At 44.7% G+C, this 21,241-nt stretch overlaps 2 protein-coding genes across 2 annotated transcripts in view; both read left to right on the plus strand.

Moving 5' to 3' along the window:
• The window catches only part of WWC2 (WW and C2 domain containing 2), a 298,844-nt gene extending 282,449 nt beyond the window's left edge, over nucleotides 1–16,395 (plus strand). The window contains exon 24 of the transcript XR_011337363.1: nucleotides 16,386–16,395. The gene's annotated coding sequence lies outside the window, so the exon portion shown is untranslated. The remainder of the gene's footprint in view (nucleotides 1–16,385) is intronic.
• STOX2 (storkhead box 2) overlaps nucleotides 1–21,241 on the plus strand; it is a 152,887-nt gene that overhangs the window by 23,824 nt on the left and 107,822 nt on the right. The gene's annotated exons all lie outside the window — the stretch shown is intronic.

Here is a 21,241-nt window from a genome sequence, read left to right on the forward strand (position 1 = left end):
CTATTCAGCCAGGTATTGTCCCCCATGTTACCCTTTCCCATCAAGCTTGCAAGGCAGGACTCACTGGTGCATGTCTGCGGTGTCTTTTTGGGTTGACGAGGCCTTACTTTTTTCATAGTGAAATACCCTCTGTGGTTGCTTCTCTGAATGCCTTCATAATCTTTGTGTGGAGATCTCTTTTCTTTGTGTGGAGATTTCTTTTCATCATCATCTCTTGCCCACTTACATCTCTTGCCCAGCCTTACAAAAGCTGCTCTCTTATTGTGCTTTCACATTTCAGTCTGCTCTGGGAAGTGCACAGCATCCTATTTGATACTGAAATGTTTGTTAACAGCTCTGGTGAACTCATCCTTGGTGTGACATTGCCTGTCAGTGAGGTTAAATTATTTGCACTTTGGAAATTAATTGCAGGGAGGGCATAAAATGAAAGTTGACTTTCTTGAGATAAAACTTTTTGTCAATGTACCTGGTTTTTTCCCCTCCTAGATGCACAGTGAATATTGTCATGGCACTTTCTTGGGTTAAATGCTTGAACCATTAAAATATGGAGGAGGAAAATCCCCCTCTTGTGAAGCATGAAGTAGCATGGCTGCATTCCGTCTGGCTTGGACATGCGTGTCTGATTTCAGAGTCATTGTGGTATATCACCCTTTGTTTTCTCCCTGGTTCTTCTCTTGCAGTTCTCTGAGGGCAGAGAACAGTCCAGAATGGCTTGATCCTAGATTTGAGAGCAGAAACCCAAGGAAGTGTCATTTTAATCATAAAAAAGATCTCTGTATATCCAGTCCATCATCACAGATAGCCCAGGTGAACGCTTTCTTCTTCTGTCCTTCATCCCCTGTTTCATTTCCCTATTTCTTGGTGTGCACGAGATCGTATCCTTCAAGCAGTGGGGCACCAGAACAAAGCAGTTTTCAAAGGAAATAAAGACACTATATCTGGTTTTCATTTGCTTGTTCTTCCATTTGGTAAGCTATAGAATAATTATTAATAAAAGACTTGCTAGTTCTTGTGTTGCAGACACTGAGTTATTAAATCTCAGAATCTCTGATTTTGCTGAAGGGTAATTAGTGTGTGCAGTGTCTTCCTGTCACGTGCTAGAGATGTAATCAGGAACCAAGGTGTTTTGTTAAAGAATACTTTCAAATACCATCTTACTAGGAATGGAAACAGCCTCTAGTCGTAAAAACAAATCTTGGAAGCTGAGAGGTTTGGGAAGATGGGATCTGATATACATAGTGTTAGAGACTGTGCTCGTCCGCTGGATTTACCTTTTGTTAAATTTTCAGCATAGATCCTCATAACACAGCATCAGCAGAAATGCAGGCAGAGCTTAAAGGATTACTCTGGTTAATGTGAGGGTGCAAGTTTTGGATATTGTTTGTTTCATTAGAACTGAAGGAGTCGCTTGGGTGCTTAGATTGGACTTGTGCCCACCTCTAACCATATGGTACAGTAGTAGATGGAATGCAGATAATAACTTAATTTTCTTTGCTATTTAGGTTCAAACTTGTGCTAACAGGTCCCCTCCCAAGCTTTGTTTCAACCCACTATGTGAACCTTGTAAGGGAATTCATCTCTCGGTACCTCAGTTTCCCTGTACTGCAAACAGCAATAATAACATGCTGCTGTTCTTGTAATGCATTTGGAGTGTACTGATGAAAAGCACCAAATATGAGCTTGCTGTTTAATTATTAGGCCTATTGCTTGGTCTTAATTTGTCTTACTATGCATTGGGAACACCCACAACTGGGAAATCTGGACTTCCCATGTCTATCTGGGCAGCACCTGGGCAGTGATGCTGGCTTGCCCAGTTGGGCCATGACCTACAATGCTGGCAAATATAGTTGGCATTAGCCAGCTGGCCACTTCAAAGGGTGAGGGTGAGAAGGGAGAGAAAACTTGCAGGGGAGAAAACATTCTTCAAACCTGAAAAAAGCAAAATTTTCCTGTTCTGACCAGGAAGTCTGAATACATGGGCACTGCTGCTCCCTTGGTCATTTGAAGCTATATTAATATTTCAAATGAGAAATGAATCACATGAGCTAAACCACGTAAACTTTTGTTATAGGTACGTGGTGAAATCCACATCTTTCAGCCCCGAGTAGTTGCTTCGTGGGGTTGGGTCAAGGCATGTTGGAGCCCTCATTTCCCTGAGTAGTATAGGAGCAGGGTCACAGGGAGTGGAAAAACTAATTTCCCTCTCCTAAAGAATTGGTGATGAATGACCTTTCGGCTTTGGGGTTCTAAGACACTCTGTGAATGCAGATGGCATGTTTCTACTGCATTTTACAAGATTAAATTTAGCGCAGGAGGAATCTGCTTTGAAAGTGACTTTGACACTTGGAAGCAGGCTCAACCATCCCCTGGAGGTAATATGCATGCTATCCAGATGTGTTGTGATCTTTTGAGGACAAGTATAGATATTGTATGTGTAGTAGATACTATATGGATATTTTAATTCTTTCCATTTAAAAGTGTTTAAACCCTGCAGACAAGCAAATAGCTTAGAACAGAGTGGAACTGAGCAAATGTCCAAAGAATTGTATTGTGCCGTAGTGTTACACCAAATGAACAAAGCCTATAGCGAAAGGCTCATGCCTTGGATTTAAGGAGCATATGTTGTGCCCAGATATCACTAGAGAAACTGCGTTTAGGAGGAGACAGTTTCAAGATGCAAGACCTGTGTCACGACTCCAAGGCTGCTTGACCTGGGAGCAGCAGGCAATCAATGGGATCGTTTTAAGGGGTTTAGAGCTGATCTTCAAAGTCGCATAATTTTTATAATGTCTTCATGGAGGAACTTGGTTGTGGAGCTGCATGTTAACTCCAGGAAAAGTTTGGTGAGCTGATAGTAGTCCAAAAGGTTTGTGTAGATATAAATAAGAGATCACAGTTAGGAAAAATTAATATTAACTATAAAATAGTTCAGAGCCCCTCTACCTTTTAAAAGCTCTAAGGTGCTTTGCCAGCCAGCAGCTGATAAGATCTTCATTCTCCTCTTCACGTTTTTGTTCTCTTGCCTTTCACGTCTTGTTTGATTTAGTTATGCTTTTCCAGTTTACGTCAATAGTGGTATCTTCCAGTAACTAAATTATGCCCTATAGATAAAATAAGTAGTCCCAGTTTGTTTTTTAGGGAGGTGAAATATAAATTTGTGGGTATGATCTGAAAATCTCAACTTCAGATTATTCCTGATGTCTCCAAGCTTGTTTCAGTCTAGTCACTTTCCTGTGTAGTGTGAACTACCTGACATATTTGGTTTTCCCCCTGACTTTTCTCCTTTCCTGGTTTCATTACTGTTTTGATTTCCTGTTGCATGGAGATGCTGCTGCTGCTCTTTTTCTTTGTACGTGTATAAGCCACCTCCTTCCCTCCTCCTGCTCCATATCACTGCTGTTGTCTCTTCCAGCTGACCTCCCTCTGCAGCTTCTATGTGAAATTGAAGTTACTAAATGTAAATGCAGTCTCAACAACACTTAAAGATTTAGGTATATATAATGAAATTGTTTTAGCTGTAAAATAACAAAGGGAAAGTGACTCTGCGCTTTGTTTTGACGTGATAAGCAGTTGCTTATCTGAATGGCCTGAGTATTTAATCTGGATTCTGATAATGGGTATGGTCTGCAGATACCTAGGTTTGGAGAATTACTTGTGCACTAAGTAATTCATGATGATAATAATCACCAGGAATGGTGTTAGAATATCTCACAGTAACTTTTTCAAGCACCTAGCCTACACACAGTGATTTTTATTTTCAATTATGCTTAAAACCCAAACTCAGAACTTGTTTTTAAATATTAGTTAAATATTTTCTTGGTGTGCCAACTGTCTTACTAATGCAGACTGAAGTTACTGTAGCATAAAATTACAGCACAGAAAGCCAGAAATATGCAGGTTCCAGGCCATTAGTTTTACATGATGAGGGAGGAAAACCCTGCAGCATTCAACACTAAAAACTCCCATTCAGCAAGCCTTCAATTTAATACTTGGTGCCCTCATTTGTGCTGTGTGGGACACGGTTTATACGCCAAGAAAGTGGACAAACTTGCTTCCATCTATTATTTTGATGTTGAAAAGAAAACATCATATCTGGTTTCTCTGCATACGTTTCTTCCAATGAAGCAAGATGTTGTAGTCTGGTGGAGTAAGTGAGAAATGGAACGGAAAGCATCGGTTGCAGCATCCGCAGCTGGTAGGCAGCTCCATGCCTTGCTGTCGTCTAGACCAGATTTTTCTTGGCACATGCTTCCCGCTGGTGTTGGCAGTGATGACGGTGAGTGTGTAAGTGAGGCTTACTGATTCCTGCTGTCATTAGTCATGTCACTTAGGTCATTACCACTGGCCTTGGGAGCCCTCCTCTGCTTGGTCCTGCCAGCCACGTCCACCTCATAGGAGAGGTATTCTGGGAAGTGTTCAGCTATAAAATGATAGGATAGAGGCAGGCTAGGCAAGTATTGTTTTTTTAAATTTGCCTCCCCTCCCTCCCTCCCCCATTAATATTTTCTCCAATATTTTCCAAAGATTAGGAGCTGTAGAGTGCTTGCTGTCAAGCTTGTACTTGCTCTGCTGCTTTTGAGCAGAGCTAATTTTTGCCTTCTTCCAGACTTCCTGAATTGTTGCAGGTCTTGGAGGTTTGGTGCTCCAGATCACTGAAAAACTTACTGCTACTTGTGATGTATTATCCTGACTTTTGGGCGTGATTCTACAAGCTCATTTCACTGCCTGCTCTTTTTCTGTAGGATGCTTGTACAGGAGGCAGCTTTGGTCCTTCTCTGATATGAAATATCTCATGTAGCTCATGTGGCTCATGTGGTCTCATGTGGAGGCCAGTTACAAGGCGTTCTGTGACAAAGTGACTCAGCTGCTGGATGAGAGAAAGGCTGTGGATGTGTGTTCCTGGACTTCAGTAAAGCCTTTGACACAGTTTCTCAGAGCATTCTGCTTCGGAAACTGTCAGCCTCTGGCCTGGACAGGCACACGCTCTCCTGGGTGGAAAACTGGTTGGCTGGCCGGGCCCAGAGAGTGGTGGGAAATGATGTGAAATCCAGCTGGAGGCCAGTGACAAGTGGGGTTCCCCAGGGCTCAGTGCTGGGTCCAGCCCTGTTCAATGTCTTCATCAATGACCTGGATGAAGGCGTTGATTGCACCCTTAGCAAGTTTGCGGACGACACTAAGCTGGGTGGAAGTGTCGAACTGCTGGAGAGTCGGGAGGCTCTGCAAAGGGATCTGAACAGGCTGGACTGCTGGGCAGAGTCCAATGGCATGAGGTTTAACAAGGCCAAAGCAGCTGAGAGCACTGTGTTTGTTTAGCCTGGAGAAGAGGAGACTGAGGGGAGACCTTATTGCTCTCTACAACTACCTGAAAGGAGGTTGTAGAGAGGAGGGAGCTGGCCTCTTCTCCCAAGTGACAGGGGACAGGACAAGAGGAAATGGCCTCAAGCTCTGCCAGAGGAGGTTCAGGCTGGACATCAGAAAAAAATTTTTCACAGAAGGGGTCATTGGGCACTGGAACAGGCTGCCCAGGGAGGTGGTTGATTCACCTTCCCTGGAGGTGTTTAAGGCACAGGTGGATGAGGTGCTGAGGTGCATGGTTTAGTGATTGATAGGAATGGTTGGACTCGATCCTGGGGGTCTTTTCCAACCTAGTGATTCTGTGATTCTTGACGATTCTGTCAGGAGCCTGATATGGCCAGCTTGGTATTTGTCTTTGGGGAGAGTGAGTGAGGAGGTGAGATTTTACCTTTCAGCATCCTTAATAGTTTGGAGCTGTTTGAACGTAGCCCAAGCTCACCACCTTTTCAGGCCCTGAGATCCTGGGAATGCTACTGTGTTTGCACCTGGGAGCCCTATGGCATTGTGGTAAATACCACAGTGTGTGTGAAATGCATGCAATTACATTTGCAGCTCCTGTGTAATTGAATGCATGCAATGTCTTCGTAACTCTGGCTAAGGCCTGTGGTAGCTACTGGCTGCAAGAAGGTCTCATAACTTGTGGAAAAAAAGTCAAATGCTGCACTGAAAAGTTCTTGCAGAACTTCATGGATCTCCTTAACTGAGTTGTACCAAGACTATCGCATGGATGGGCCACCTCCGAGCAGGCTCAGCAAGCTGGTGTTGCCAAAATGCCATATTGCTGTTTTTCATGTGAACCCTTCTTGATGCCAGACAGAGGAAGGCCGTCCCTGCAGACTGCTTGTTCCAAGGATAGGTTTTGTTGGTGCACAGAAAACCAAACTGGGAGTGTGATGGGGTAAAAGCATCTGCTGTGGGAATGGATCTGGAGTAAAGATTTTCCACCTCTTTGTATGAGTGATGCTATCATCATGATCCGTAAAAGCTGTATCCCTGCTGCTGGATGTCATTACCTATCAGGAAACAGGTGGAAAAAAATTGTCCAGGAAAAATTAACTAGGTTTTTGCAACAGGCAGTTTGGGTTTAGTAAGCTGAGGCAAGCAGGTGTGTTTCCATTCAGCATCAGTTTCTCTGTGCAAAATGGCAGGAAATCTGGTCTTTCAATCCCTTATCCCTTTGACACTTGTCTGTGCATTAACTCAAATGACCCAAATATTTCACAGCTGAGATAATAAGAAAATGATGTTTGTTTTCAATGTTGCAAAAATCTGAAGCAATGTTTTTGAATATTGCTCACATCCAAAGTGACTGTTGCCAGACCAGCATTACCTGTAGTCCTGCATCAGGTGAAGTGGTAGCTTTAGCACCTCTCGGTCTTTGTCTCCTGCTCCCATTTGGGCTTGGACACCCCTTGCGTTTCCACATAATAGATCTCTCTGGTTCCCTTAATCATGGGAGTGATGCAAGGGAGCTAAAGGGTAATGGCAATCCTGTCCAACCCCTGTCCTCTCCTCTCTCCCACATTTGTGCCCACTTAAACATGCTTTACGTAACTGGCAGAGGGATAAGGCTATATGTGTTCCTGTGGAGTCATGAATAAAAGAAGTGACAGGAAACTCCTGCGTTATGAAGATTTGTGGAACTTCTCAGGCTCTGCTCTCTGCTTCTAGGTCGGGATAATTGCAGAGCCCAAACATTTTGCTTGATCAAGATCAAGGCTGGGGCTTCCATCATAGGAGTAGCACCAACCTCTCTCTACCTGTGTGGTCTCCTGCATCAAAGTCCTGAACCCAGCCAACCCTACTGCAACACTATTGGTTTGGTTTTTTTCTTCATGAATTGGTATGATCCTGCTGCAATACTGTACAAACTGATGTGCAGTTTTCTTCCTCAGAACCAACCTGGTCAGAGTTTAGCTTCTTAAGTGCTGAAAACCTGCAACTGTAACTTTTGCTTTAAAAAAAGAAGCAATTCTATCTGTGTGACATTTATAAAACACTGAAGTTTTTGAAGTTCACAGTTTGCTCCTGTCCACAGGAGTACTTCCAGTTCAAAATCTCATTTTTTTCCCCCCATGAGCTGGTCAGAGCTCTCTTGCCATTATCGGCAGGGCTATATAGAATCACTAGGTTGGAAAAGACCTCTTAGATGACCAAGAAAATATATTGAAATTGTTTAGAAAATGAGCAAATGGTTCTCTCTATAGTGCCTTGCTAAACTTTACACTAAAGCAGTTTGCATATATTCAACTGCTGATGTAAACTGACAACTGACAGTCAACACGGGTTCACAAAAGGCAGGTCTTGCCAAACTAACCTGATTGCCTTCTGTGACAAAGTGACTCGGCTGCTGGATGAGGGAAAGGCTGTGGATGTGTGTTCCTGGACTTCAGTAAAGCCTTTGACACAGTTTCTCACAGCATTCTGCTTGAGAAGCTGTCAGCCTCTGGGCTGGACAGGCGCACACTCTCCTGGGTGGAAAACTGGTTGGATGGCCGGGCCCAGAGGGTGGTGGGAAATGGTGTGAAATCCAGCTGGAGGCCAGTGACAAGTGGGGTTCCCCAGGGCTCAATGCTGGGTCCAGCCCTGTTCAATGTCTTCATCAATGACCTGGATGAAGGCATTGAGTGCACCCTTAGTAAGTTTGCGGATGACACTAAGCTGGGTGGAAGTGTCGATCTGCTGGAGAGTCGGGAGGCTCTGCAAAGCGATCTGAACAGGCTGGACTGCTGGGCAGAGTCCAACGGCATGAGGTTTAACAAGGCCAAATGCCGGGTCCTGCACTTGAGGCACAACAACCCTATGCAGTGCTACAGACTAGGAGAAGTCTGTCTAGAAAGCTGCCTGGAGGAGAGGGACCTGGGGGTGTTGGTTGACACCTGACTGAACATGAGCCAGCAGTGTGCCCAGGTGGCCAAGAAGGCCAATGGCATCTTGGCTTGTATCAGAAACGGTGTGACCAGCAGGTCCAGGGAGGTTCTTCTCCCTCTGTACTCGGCACTGGTGAGACCGCTCCTGGAATCCTGTGTTCAGTTCTGGGCCCCTCACCACAAGAAGGATGTTGAGGCTCTGGAGTGAGTCCAGAGAAGAGCAACAAAGCTGGTGAGGGGGCTGGAGAACAGGCCTTATGAGGAGCGGCTGAGAGAGCTGGGGTTGTTTAGCCTGGAGAAGAGGAAGCTGAGGGGAGACCTCATTGCTCTCTACAACTACCTGAAAGTAGGTTGTGGAGAGGAGGGTGCTGGCCTCTTCTCCCAAGTGACAGGGAACAGGACAAGAGGGAATGGCCTCAAGCTTCGCCAGGGGAGGTTTAGGCTGGACGTTAGGAAAAAAATTTTCACAGAAAGGGTCATTGGGCACTGGAACAGGCTGCCCAGGGAGGTGGTTGATTCACCTTCCCTGGAGGTGTTTAAGGCACGGGTGGACGAGGTGCTAAGGGGCATGGTTTAGTGATTGATAGGAATGGTTGGACTCGATGATCCGGTGAGTCTCTTCCAACCTGGTTATTCTATGATTCTATGATTCTATGTTTCTATGATTCTATGAATATTGCCCCCCCGCCTCGTTTTTAACCTGTTTGAACTGCGCTGCTGTGGGGATGAAAACTACTGAAATGACAACATAACAGGAATACTCCAGAAGTGAGCAATCTTGGGTTCACCCCCTCTCCTTGAATGCCTAATTTGCAAAAAGGGCTGGAATGAAAAACATCCAGCTTCATGCTTGGAAAAAAAGAACCTTTAGGTATTCAGGTATTTTGCCAAGTAGTTGCAGCAGCTGAGATTAGGAGCTGGCTGTAGGGCCTTTGCTGTTCCACTGTCCCTGTGCGTCCATCTGGATTGACCTCAATGTTTATGGCATGGGCTCAAAGAAGAGGCTGGTGGTGGCACCCTTGTACAGAAGCTGCAGTTCCCTTCCTCCTCTTCCTCCTCCTTCTCCTCCTTCATCGCTGGATGCTACGTCTAAGCCCAACAACTGAGGCATCCGCGGTGTGATGATCTACACAGCTTGCAAATGGTTGGCCACTCCTCTCCAAAGAATGTGCTCAGGAATACTGAGCCTGTTAATTTATTTCATTTGGCATTATTAGAAAAAAAGACCCAACCCTGAACCTTCCGTTGTCAGAATTTTCTTTAAATAGCCAGTTCTGAAAACAGGAAATTCCTTTACTTCTGGAAACAGGAAGCAGATCTGACTATTACATATTTGTTTTAAATCTCTCAATTATCCCCTGCTGCCCCTCACCTCTGACTTTCTTTCCGCTGCTCAGTGAAAGTCTCTATGTATTACTGATAAGCTGGTATCTGCGGGTGTTGTGTGAAACTCAAGGGTATGCTGCTGTGCAGTAATTCAATGTGGTTTTTTTTAAAGCTGGCAAGGCTGATGCTTTCTGTACCCACCATGTTCATTATATGTATGAACACAAGAAGATCTGTTCACTGAGGTTTGATACAGAGGTATGGTCTGATGACTCAATAAAATAATAAAAAAGAAGGGAGAAAACAAGAATTGGCATCACAGCTGAGTAAAGGACAAGTTTTGTGGTTTTTTGAATTATTTTTTAAGGCTAATAATCAGAGCCTACTGACAAGAAAAAGGATAGCAGTGGAACTGGAGTGCTTTTAGAAATTCAGGACCAGAAGGGACCTCAAGATATCTTCTAATCCATCTCTTTGTCCCCAAGAAGGATAGATGTTTATCTTCAAAACCTCTGGTCAGAGCGATTTCACAACCTGTCGTCAACTTGTGTGCCAGGCCTTCACTCTCTGTGTCAGAAAGATTTTTCATAATACCCTCAAAACTTACCAAGTGTAGAGTAGGGTTTTGGTTTTCTTTGTGCAGTAGAACAACTGATGACTGTCCTTCCTGTACAGTTATCTGATCTCAGGTCTGTATATTCTCAGGATGTATTCTCCACCTCTGTAATTTTCTGTTCATCTTCTGAGCTGTAACTAATAGATAATGTTTCCAAACATCTTTTGGCTCTTTTTGCTTGATTCTTGGACTGTATCCCAAACGTGCCTACCTTTTTCCAAAAGGGTTATTTCCGAGGCTGGGTGAAGTCTCCATCTGAAGCCTCACAGCTGCTGAACAGAAGAAAATAGCTGTCTCTCAAGCTGTGCCTATAATATAATATAATATAATATAATATAATATAATATAATATAATATAATATAATACAATACAATACAATACAATACAATATAATATAATATAATATAATATAATATAATATAATATAATATAATATAATATAATATAATATAATATAATATAATATAATATAATATAATATAATATAATATAATATAATATAAGTCCGTCCGTTCATTGGTGGTCTTTGCATAAGCTTTGTGCCATTGACATCTGAACTGTCTGCAATCCTCTGTAACTGCAGCTTTGGTGGTACTGCTGCCTCTGTTTATTCCGCTTTTGTATTTGTGGAGTCGTCCTTTCTATGCAGAGTGTGGTGCTATTAATTGTCCTGGGAATGTGTTGGCTCTCAAATAATCACAAATGAGGCTGCTGTGCCAAGTTTTGGTTTGGAGTAACTGTTTCTTCTGCTTCCAGACCTTGATGTAGCTCCAGAAAAATAAAGGTGTTTACGGATGTATTGTGAATTAGCACCCTGGTTGCCAGCCCTTTGTAGCTGGGTCCTGGCTCCAACAGGGTGCTGTGGCACCTCTCCAAGCTGGTGGGAGTTTCTCTGTTGGTCCATGATGCTCATGTCTGGACCCTCTCCTTGTCATGGTGCAGTGGGTTGTTCTCAAAGCCTTTTTGTAGCCTCTTGCACATAAGGTCAGACTCATCTTGGCTCACCCTAGCCAGCCCTTCTGCTGCTCTTGACACTGAGTTTGCTGCCTCTTGGTCATTCCCTCCAAGGCTGGCAAAGCATTGAAGTCTCACACTTCCCTTCCCAAAGCACCCCAAGATGCCTCATAGACATAAGGAGGAGTTTCTCTAGACATTTCTTCACAATGGAATGTCTTCATAATTCACAAAGGAATTTCTTCACCATGAGGGTGTTGAGGCACTGGCACAGGTTGCCCAGGGAAGCTGCGGCTGCCTCATTCCTGGAGGTGTTCAAGGCCAGGTTGGATGGGCCTTGGGCATCTTGGTCTAGTGGGAGGTGTCCTTGCTTATGGCAGGGAGGTTGGAACTGAATGATCTTTTAAGATGCCTTCCAACTCAAACTATTCTATGATTCTATGCCCCTCTGCGGGGCTGGCAGAGGATCAGCAAGGTTATTTGCCATCTAGCCTGTGCAATGCTGGGCTACAGGGACCACCCCTGAGCCGGAGGGAGGAGGGCTCACCCCCACAGTCCTAGGACACAGTGTCAGCATCCATATCACTCACTCCCTGTTTGTAACCTTGCTTTATGCGTAGCTGCCTTCTCCCATAACGGTCTTGGGAACAGATATATTAATGTTGGTTAACACTGGTTTGGCAGTGACCTGCTGCCGGTAGGTGCAGCTATTAGTGTCTATATACCCCAAGCAGAAAGTAGCACACAAGCAGCCTTTAAGGAAGCCTATCTTGTTCTGCGAGCAGCCTCCCAAATGTATCAATAGTTTTAATTCACTTTTGGTTAGTACAAAATCTGTATTATCTTGTCCGTGCTTCAAACAGCACATTGACATGCTGCGCTGCTCAGCCCTGCAGCTTCCACCTGATCCCTGGCATCAGCCTGGTCCAGGACACAACTGCTTTTGCTGCTAACTTCATTGGCCTCAGCAAAGGATCCCAACACAGTTGCCACATTAGCGAGGAAATAAAACAAACCAGAAATAACTGTTTTAACTCCAGTGTAACATGTCGGAGCAGTTTGAGTATGCTTTGGCATGCTGAGTGGTAATGGAGTTTTCTGCTTTGGTGAGCTTGAAAAGTAGCGATTGATTGTAGCTGAAAGAAGAAAGATGTGTGTTTTCCAGATCAATAGCTTTGTAGCTCGTGGATGGCCTGCACAGCCTGCTGACTGTTCTGATACCTACCTTGAATTAGTGTGACGCTTTTCCCTCTGAAATATCACAGTGGGGGAAAAGAAAAGTGATTGGCTGCTAGTAGAAGATTAGCTTCCAAATGCTGTCCCCGGAAACATTAGGAAAAAGAACAAGCAAATAACAGTGGTATTAATTTTTGTCTTTGTAAAGTTTCTTTGGAGGCTGTTGTGGTGTGTGGTTGAGTTTACCTGAGGTCAGTGGGAGCCTTGCTGGTGATTCCATCATGTCTAAGTAAAGCCCTGTCGTGGTGACACCTCATCTTTCCAGCTCGCTTGGGGAGCAAGTTGAAAATCCTGATTCTTATGTGAAGGAGCAGGGTAGCCAGCTAACCAGTCTGACTGTGTGGTTTTGGTGTTTTCCCAGACTACAGAAAGGCAGCTGAATCCTTAAGTTTTATTCAGTGTCCCTGAGCCAGCGTGCTGTGTTTGTTCCTAGTTTTGGGTGGCAGCTTTTGACAGTGTCATCTCACTGGATGTGCTGAAGTTCTTCTGCACAGAGGCTGAATTTCCTACATACACAGCAGTGACTTGCCAGGGTACCCCAACAAGTACATGAGCTGGGCCTGGGTGTAGCACTCACTCCAGCTGACACTTTTTAGCAGCCTTTCCCAGGAATATGGCTTGTGGCTGTAGCAGAGGAGGAGAACTGCTACTAGAGTAACCTGTCAGGCTGGCCAGCTATGTTTCCTGGGAGTTTTATTCAGGCCATGGAATATTTAATTATTGCTGCTCCCATCAACATATACAAAGGTGCTAATAATTCTAGTTTTCCCCAAGTACTGGGCACTGAGCACAGCATGTATTTTTCTAATATGACGTCTGTCTTGCTGCAAATAATTTACCTGCATTAAATGTCTTTGGTACGTGAATCAGAGGATTCTTTTGGTATAAAGCACTCCAGCATTTTGGAGCGTGACTCATATTGACAGCATTAAGTTTTCAAGGAGTTAAGTATATTCATGTGTATTTCACAGTGAGGCATGTGAAAAATGGGAAGTAGGTTCCCTCTGCTGCCTTGAAGGAGGTTTGCCTTTTTATTAAAGCAGGGTTAATCTCTGCTCTCTGCCTTTTGCTTGAACAATTGCATAGCTGGTAAGCTTGTTCCTGTTTTATTAGACAGCTATCTAATCTTTGACCTGTGACTTCACATGTACACATTTTAGCATTTTTGTTAGTACCTGTAAAACAAGAGGAGCACATCATGTAAAACAGTCCAATTGCTGAGCTCTCTGGTGGTCAGGGGCCTGTAGCACATGCTTTGGAAGAGGTTGAGTGGCAGAAGCTTCTTCAGCCTAGAGAAGAGACGGCTTTGGAGGAGGACCTTATGGAAGCTTGCCCCTAACTTTAAGGAAGTTAATGAAAAGGTGGAGCCAGGCTCCGAGGAGCAATGGCTGCAGACTGAAATGGGATTTTCTGACAAAATAGTAAAAAAAGAAAATCTCCATGAGGGTAATTAACCACTGACAAATTTCCCAGGGGTACTCTAGGAACTTTGTCCGTCGCAGTTTTTGAGGTCCAACTAGATCCAGCCCCGTGCAACCTCACATGAAGTCAGGGTTGACCCTGCTTTTGAGCAGGAGGCTGGAGACATCCTGTGGTTCCTTCCCACCCGAACAACCTTGTTTAGTGACATTACCCATAAACATGGACTTCAGAGGTGAGTGAAATGCAGCATAGACTGAGCTTGCATTTTCTTTGGTATTCCAGTTCTAAATGAGAGTAAGAAAAGGCACTCCATTGTGATTGTGCTAAAGTTGGTGTTAGTGGGGAAATTCCCTTGCAGCAAATGTTTCCATAAGCAATTGATTTGTGCCTGGCTAATTGCATCCCCATCAGGGAGCACTGGGAGGGCAAGTGAGGGGGTTATCTGAGATGCAGCAAATAGAGCCCTGAAGTCATCCAAACCTTCAGCCTTGCCGCTATCCCCCTTTCCCGAATTGATGGGTGAGCATTGACAGACTGTATGGCTGGACTGAGATCTAGATTTTGTTGCAGGAAACTGGGAGTAAAATAAAATAAAACATACTTCCATACTGGCTGGACCCTGCTTACCCCAAACGTGCCGGCCCTTCAGCGGTTGGGGTGTGTCTTCCAGTGGTCAGGGTGCATCTTCAAGTGGTCAGGGGCTGGGCCATCCATGCTGGGAGGGGAGAGGATGGGGTGCAAGCCCTTGGGAAGCAATCTGTGGAGGAAAGCTGGTGCCCAGTGGTTCTGGGGTTGGTGTCAGCAGCTTGGGTGGCAGCTGTGGGTTAATCTGCATCCTTGCCAGCACTGACTGGTTTTGCAGTTGTGTGTTCACTGACACTGTGAGCCAGTTCAGGGAAGCAAAGCCTGTAGAGTGAGTGGGAACCCCGTGAATATGGTCCGTGCGTGTGTGAACAGGGATGATGCATGTAATTCAACAAACCAGCAGCGCCTGTGCTGGCATCCTTGGTGTTTGGTTAAAAACTGCAGGGCTACTGATGCCAGGGAGGCGGCGTTTGGGAGCGATGGTGCTTCAGAAGTGGGGATGGGGTGCAGCTGCTGCTCTTGTGGATGTGGAGAGGTAGCCCCGTTCCCACAGTGGCGGCGCCGCTAGGGGCCCCTCCAAGCCGGGCTTTCTCTGCTCCTTTCCCCATCGCAGCGGCCCTGCTGGCTGGGAGGGCGGAGGAGAAGAGGTCCCGTGGCCAGATTTGGGATTTGTAAGATTAAAATAGTTCCTTTCGAAATCTGTTCTGTGGTTGACCCTCAGAATGTCCTGTGGTTTTGCACCATTTTCTGTTAGTACCAGTCTTTCTGCCGCCACGCAGTGCGAGGTTGCAGGAGTGCGGAGTTAAAAGCATCACCTCTGCCTTTTTAGCTCCAGGTTATTTTATTCTACCTCCGCTTGTCACATGCTCTGGGAAGTCTGTGCCACTTTAGGTCACTGGTACTTATAATATTCCTTTTTTTCTTCCTTGCTTTGTGCCTCTCTTATCTTTCTTCTTAGTGGTCAGGGTTTTCAGGCAGAAATTACTGGTGGTCTGAAAACTTCTGCTGCGTAAATTTGTCATATGGGTTGTGTTTGGCCATTGCAAAGTATGTTTGACAGTGCTAAGCTAAGTGGCTAAATGCCTTGGTGATTTATGGTCCACTTAGGGCGCAAACACAGTCATTCATTTACCTCATCAAAACAAAGAAGTTTGGTGTTGATGAAGATAGTTCATCACAGCTCCACTGCCCTGACTTGGCTGGAGATGCAGGGATGGCAGCTGAGCTCTGGGAGGGTGCAGAGACTGGAGTCTGGGTGCTCGGTGTGGTCAAAGAAGGTGTCACTGGGCACTTGCCCTCTACTCACAGCTTGCCCCACCAGACCCTGCAGCAATTTCAAGTGAAAGGGAGAGGAAATAGATTTTTTTCCCTAATGTGAATATCTCTGGACATATTCTTAGAGTTGTTGAGCGCTATCCTGTTAAGTATAGTGTGTATAGTACCTATAATAGCAAGCGTTATGCATTTAAAAAATGTCCAGTGCTGTTTTTTTAAATGTAAGGGAACCCAATGGTATTGAGGTAGTCCTTCATATTCAGAAGCTTTATTGAATTTTGGGTGAAGTCTTTTGTGAAAATATTATGCATAATCACTTAAACATACATGATCAACAAATAAAGAACAAATTTTATAATATCCTTCCCCTTTTTACTTCTCAAAAACTGTATTTTATGTTTATTTTTTTAAATTTAGAGACACGTCACATCAGATTTTTCAATATATGTGTATAATTTTCCTCAGCTCAAGTACGAGATCACTAGGAATGTAGTTTTGAGCTGAAACTTGAGCTTCCAACTTTCAGCCTCACAGTGAGACTTTGTATTTGCATTTTTAAGGTTGTAAAAAAAAACCCAAGGAGCTAGTAGTTCTGGCAAACTGTGCTTCAGCATGTTGCAATAACAGTGCTGTCTGCACTGCTCACCACCATCTGCCTGTCTCTTCCCCTCTGCTTTTTTTTGTCTTTATGTTGTTTAGCTTTGAATGACTGTGTCTAAACAACGGGCTGGCTTCCTATACACAGTGTCTTCTGCTATTTAAAAGTTTGGAGTGGAAAAACAGCAAGAAAAATGTTTCAGAGATGAGAAGAATGGGGGAAGGGAAGCAAAGCCTTCATGATCCATGACTTTGAAGGGTTACAATAAAAGATATGCTTCTACTAGTTCTGGTTCCTGAGGTTTTTTTGCACACCCTTTTCCATCTTCTTGTGATGGGAGATACGGGAGGGAGATTGAACTCTTATCCATCAGCAGTGGACTGGTTGCTGCTTCTCGCATCCTAACTGCTTGGTCTTCAGCAGCTGAGTTGCTCTTCCACTGCCTTTTATTTTTCTTTTTATTTTTTTAGGGGCCACCTTCGGTTTCTACCATATCTCTTCCTTCCACGCTGCCCCTGTCTGTCCTCATTCTTCATCTCATCCTGCTCTGCAGCCCTCTCAGACATGCAGTGCCCCATGGCTGGTTCCTGTCTGTGTCCCACGGTTATGCCTCTTATTCATGGGAGGGAAAATGTTCCCTGGGATCCGGTGAGCAACCTGAAGGAGTCAAACCAGCACGTGGCTTTTTACCAACCAGCAGGTGAGTGTGCAGTGTCAAGCCAAGACAGTAGGAATGAAGGGCAGGAAGAGCTGTGATGGAGTACAGCCAGGTCAGGGATAAGGACTGATGTTGGCCACATTCCTGCAGCAGTCCAGGCTGCTCTCAGTCATCAGTGCTATCTCCTTGTCCTCTTCTGTGATTCCACCCTGGGCTGTGGCACCAATGCCTGTCTGACCCTTTGGAGGCATGTATTAGCTTCAGCACAGCAGGCTGAGATGGAAATGTCCCTATCCCACAACGGGGTAAAACTAAGACATTTTGAAAAGTTTCTCATTAATTATCCAGCATCAATTCAGCTGAGGCTCAGCTCTCATCTCCCCGTTGTATTTACTTTCTAAGAATACTAAACACAGCAAAAGAGAATGAGATAAAATCTCTGCTCCCTCGTGTCTAGATGTGGTCCCAGAATTGTTCCTCTTCAACTAAAAAGGGTATAAATGATGAGATTTCACTTCTCAGCAGCCCATGGAATAGCCAAGGGCAAGTCATTCCTAGAAGCCTCTTTCCCCCTCTTAAACAGGTCATTAAAGTTTGGAACTAAATACCGCAGCAGGGAGGTGAGAAAAACAAATGGGGAAATAGTTTCCTGGAAGGAGGAAGAAAGAGTTGTTATTCATATTCACTCATCTGTTCAGGATATTATTAGATCTGCGTGGGAACAGCCTAACAAAAGGGAGAAGCTTGAGAGAAGCAAGCTAGGTGATAGTGATGTGCATGGGGACAGTCCTGAGGGAGTTGGTGCCGTGTCATCATAAGGCAGAGACACCGCAATTCTTCCCGAAGGTTTCCTCCCCGTTTGCCATCTCTGTACCCTGGCCTCAGGACAGGAAGAAGCACAGTTTAGGAAGAAGCGTAGCAGCTTTGATTGCTGCTGTGCAAGCGTTGGTCATGCTGTTGCTGATACTCTGGTGCAAGGAGCTCAAGGCAGGCATCGTGACACAGAGCTGTTCTCAGGTTGCTCTCCTGGAGATCCTCAAGTGTTCACCTTCTCCCACGCGCTCTTCCAGGATGGCAGGATTGAGCAAATGGAGCAGCGGCAGCCCTTGCTGAATGGAGGGAGGAAATGTGACTTGTAGAGAGTGGACCAACACTCCAAACAAGGCGTCTACATTGCCTGTGGGGAGGAGAATTGAGCTCCTGCAGGGTCTGTTTTGAGGCTTGAGGCAACTTCAGAGAATAGCAGGAGGTTAGAGCTTGCCACCTCTCTCTGTCCCCTACTGGCAGATCACTTGTGACCCCAGTCAGATTTAATTATTTCAGATAGGTAATTTATTGACACTCTTATTCAGTAATGAGTGGTGTGTGTGATTATATTCCTGAGAAGGGGAAGTTGTGGCTGAGAAGTCCAGCTGGCAGCATTGCTTACCTCTGTATGCAGTGTCCGGCAGTGCGAGGTCCTAATACCCCTACAGGTCTCCTCTCTCTGTGATAGCAGCCTGGGACATACCGCTGTAGACCATTTGTATATGGGCTTGGGTTTTGTTGATTTTTTTTTCCTGGTCGCCTGAAATGAAAGAGTGATAAAATAGATCTTAAAGGATGATATGTAAGAAGGGCAGTTTCTCTGTGGAAGTTGGGGAAATGATGGCATTACTCTACCTGACCGGCAAAGGTAGGAGGGGTGGGAAGAATTGTGCTGAACTTCTGTGGCAAAGAAACATGGGCAGTCTGATGGCAGTCTCTCCAAGCTTTCATAAAATACCAGATCTTAGATTACAGCGGCTGCATCAGGATTTGAATGTCTCATCTATTATGCTGTAGCTAAGAGGAGACAATATCTATTAATGGGTAGCAAGCTTTTGCACCCGCTTAACCAAATTATCCTTCCTTGCCAATATTTCACTCCTGTAGATGCTTCTAATATGTGCTGATGGATGTACTGTGGCAGAAGAAAATAACTTTTGCATTGCTTGTTACATTAATTTCTCTGATAAAGTGAGGCTACTGGGATGACCCATCTGACTCTTGTGATAGTTTTATAAAGAACAAAATTGAGTCCTGTTGTTATGGTTAGCGTATTAAAAGTATTAAGTTTGTTGTCTTAGCTGTGCTGTGTTTTCTCATGCTCTCTCTCATGCTGATTGCTAATGACGGGCTTTGGCAGGAGTTAGCCTAGGCAGTCTTTCCTGTGATGGGAACCAGATGGATGGTTTTCTTCTGCCTGCTCCCCCCGCCTCTTGAACACCAGGAACGGGAGGAGGGGGAGCCCTTTCGGGGGAAATTGGTAGAAAAATACATGATTGGCAGAGAACCAGTTCTCTATCCCTCGCTTCTCTTCCCTTGAGGGTTCTGGTTTTGCAACTTTCAGCCTCACCCTTGACTTTCAAGGGATTGTGCTGCATGCTACATTTCAATTACTGGTACAATTGATGGAAAATCACATTTTATTATGTGAAAAATGCAGTGTTCTTGACTGTCAAAGCTCCATTCAGCTGGAAAAAATCTATGTGAGGCACTCTTTTATATTTCATGTATTTTGTGCATTGGATGGAATGAAAAAATAATGAAAGGCTGTATTTTGTCAACTTTTGCATCTGTCTGACTGGCAGCAGTGACTGATTTGTTTTTTAAATGTATTTATTTTTTGCACTAAGCACTATTATTCTCCACCCTTTCACGATAAATGCAAATAATATGTGGAATGTTGGAAAAGATAGATGCAAATTATCTGGTCCCTCCAGGTAGGTCTGCGAAGGAACTGGAAATGTGACTGCAGTGTGGAAAAGTACTGCCTTTAAATGAGCTGTAGCAATGATAACAGGGTTACTGTCTATCTGTGTTTCAAGTTTCTGTGGACACTTTTTTTTAAAATTTAATTTTTCTTCTTATCTTTTCCCCTTTCTTCTCCTGCTGTGAAACTTTGAATGGGATCTGGGGGCTTCGAACGCCTGAGGTATATCACCCTGTCCATAAATCCCTTTCTCCCTCGTGGAACTGTTGCTGCTCAGGTGTGATGTGCCCAAGCCACTGAGCCTATTGGATTGGTGCTGGTAGGAAGCTAAACAGCCATGGTGTCAGCAAGAGCAGGCGAATACTGAGATCCAGACTGGTATAACTTTTAGCATGAATCAAGCTTTCCCTTAGGGGAGAAATGTGGCTTCCCTCCCGGCACAACCATGCACCAGCTGTGCGGGCACGTGGGTTTGAGTCAGATGGAAGGAAGCCAGACTGACTCGGTATTGTGAGAAACTGCAAGTCTTGGGATGTCTTTGCAGCAGGACTAGCTTTTGTTCCTACCTTGCTATTGCCCCTAACCATGCTCCTGCCCAGGGGAAGATAGCAAGTCAGTGTTTACTGCTGAGCAGTGGGATGTGGCCCCAGGCATCTCAGCTGTGCTCTCAAGTACTGCATGACCCAGTACCATGGGGAGGATTGTGTGGTGCAGCTGACAGACCCATCCTGCTAGCTGCTGGGGTGTACTCCATGGTTCAGGCATACTTGTCATTCAGGATCACCCCACAAACTGAAAAGAGTGTTTTCTTCTATTACAACAACTTTTTTTCTTTTTTTAAATGTCAGCATTGTCTTCATACCTAGATCACTATAATTGCAATTTCAAGTGAAAAGCCTGTGAAAAGAGGTGTCAGGATGCTCCTTCTCAGCATTGCTTCATTATTGCCACTTGTATAATTAGCTCCTCATTCCATTTAAGATTTGAATGTGACACCAATTTTCAGTTATTCTAAATATAAAAAAGTGATGCCTTTATTCTTGCTAGATCCATACAGATTTTCTTTCAATGCAAGGAGAGTAAACTGAGAAATAAAAGCTTACAGAGAAATCTAGAAAATCCTTCTCTATAGCTGAGAAGTTTATTTCTACACTTCTTGACTCCCAACCCCGTATCTATTAGGAGCTCTTCAGTGGTGGCCAATAGGAGAACGCTGATCCAGAGACCTTCCTGGCTGAAGGAGGGTACCTCGCTGTGCCTTTGTAATGAATTGGCCCCCAAATCATTGTGATGGTGCTGGGCTTGTGAGAACTTGCTGCCTTGGACTATAAATGGTCAGCAGTGTGTTGGTTTGAGTGAGAAGGTCAAATGGAAGAGGATCCCAGGAGAAGTCAGGGAAGGGACCTCAAGAGGTCTCTGGCCCAACCTCCCACTCAGGGCTGTGAGATCAGACCAGGTTCCTCAGGGCTTAATTCAGCCAGGTTCTTTAAAAGCCTTCAGGGACGTGGAAAACACGCCCCACTGAGAAACCCGTTTCAGGACATTCGTGGTGATTTGCTGTTCTTTACCACCTGGTACTTAGAGCAGACAGAATTGGTCAGAGGTAAATGC

Source organism: Phaenicophaeus curvirostris, chromosome 4, assembly GCF_032191515.1.
Source record: "Phaenicophaeus curvirostris isolate KB17595 chromosome 4, BPBGC_Pcur_1.0, whole genome shotgun sequence".
Taxonomy (NCBI): domain Eukaryota; kingdom Metazoa; phylum Chordata; class Aves; order Cuculiformes; family Cuculidae; genus Phaenicophaeus; species Phaenicophaeus curvirostris.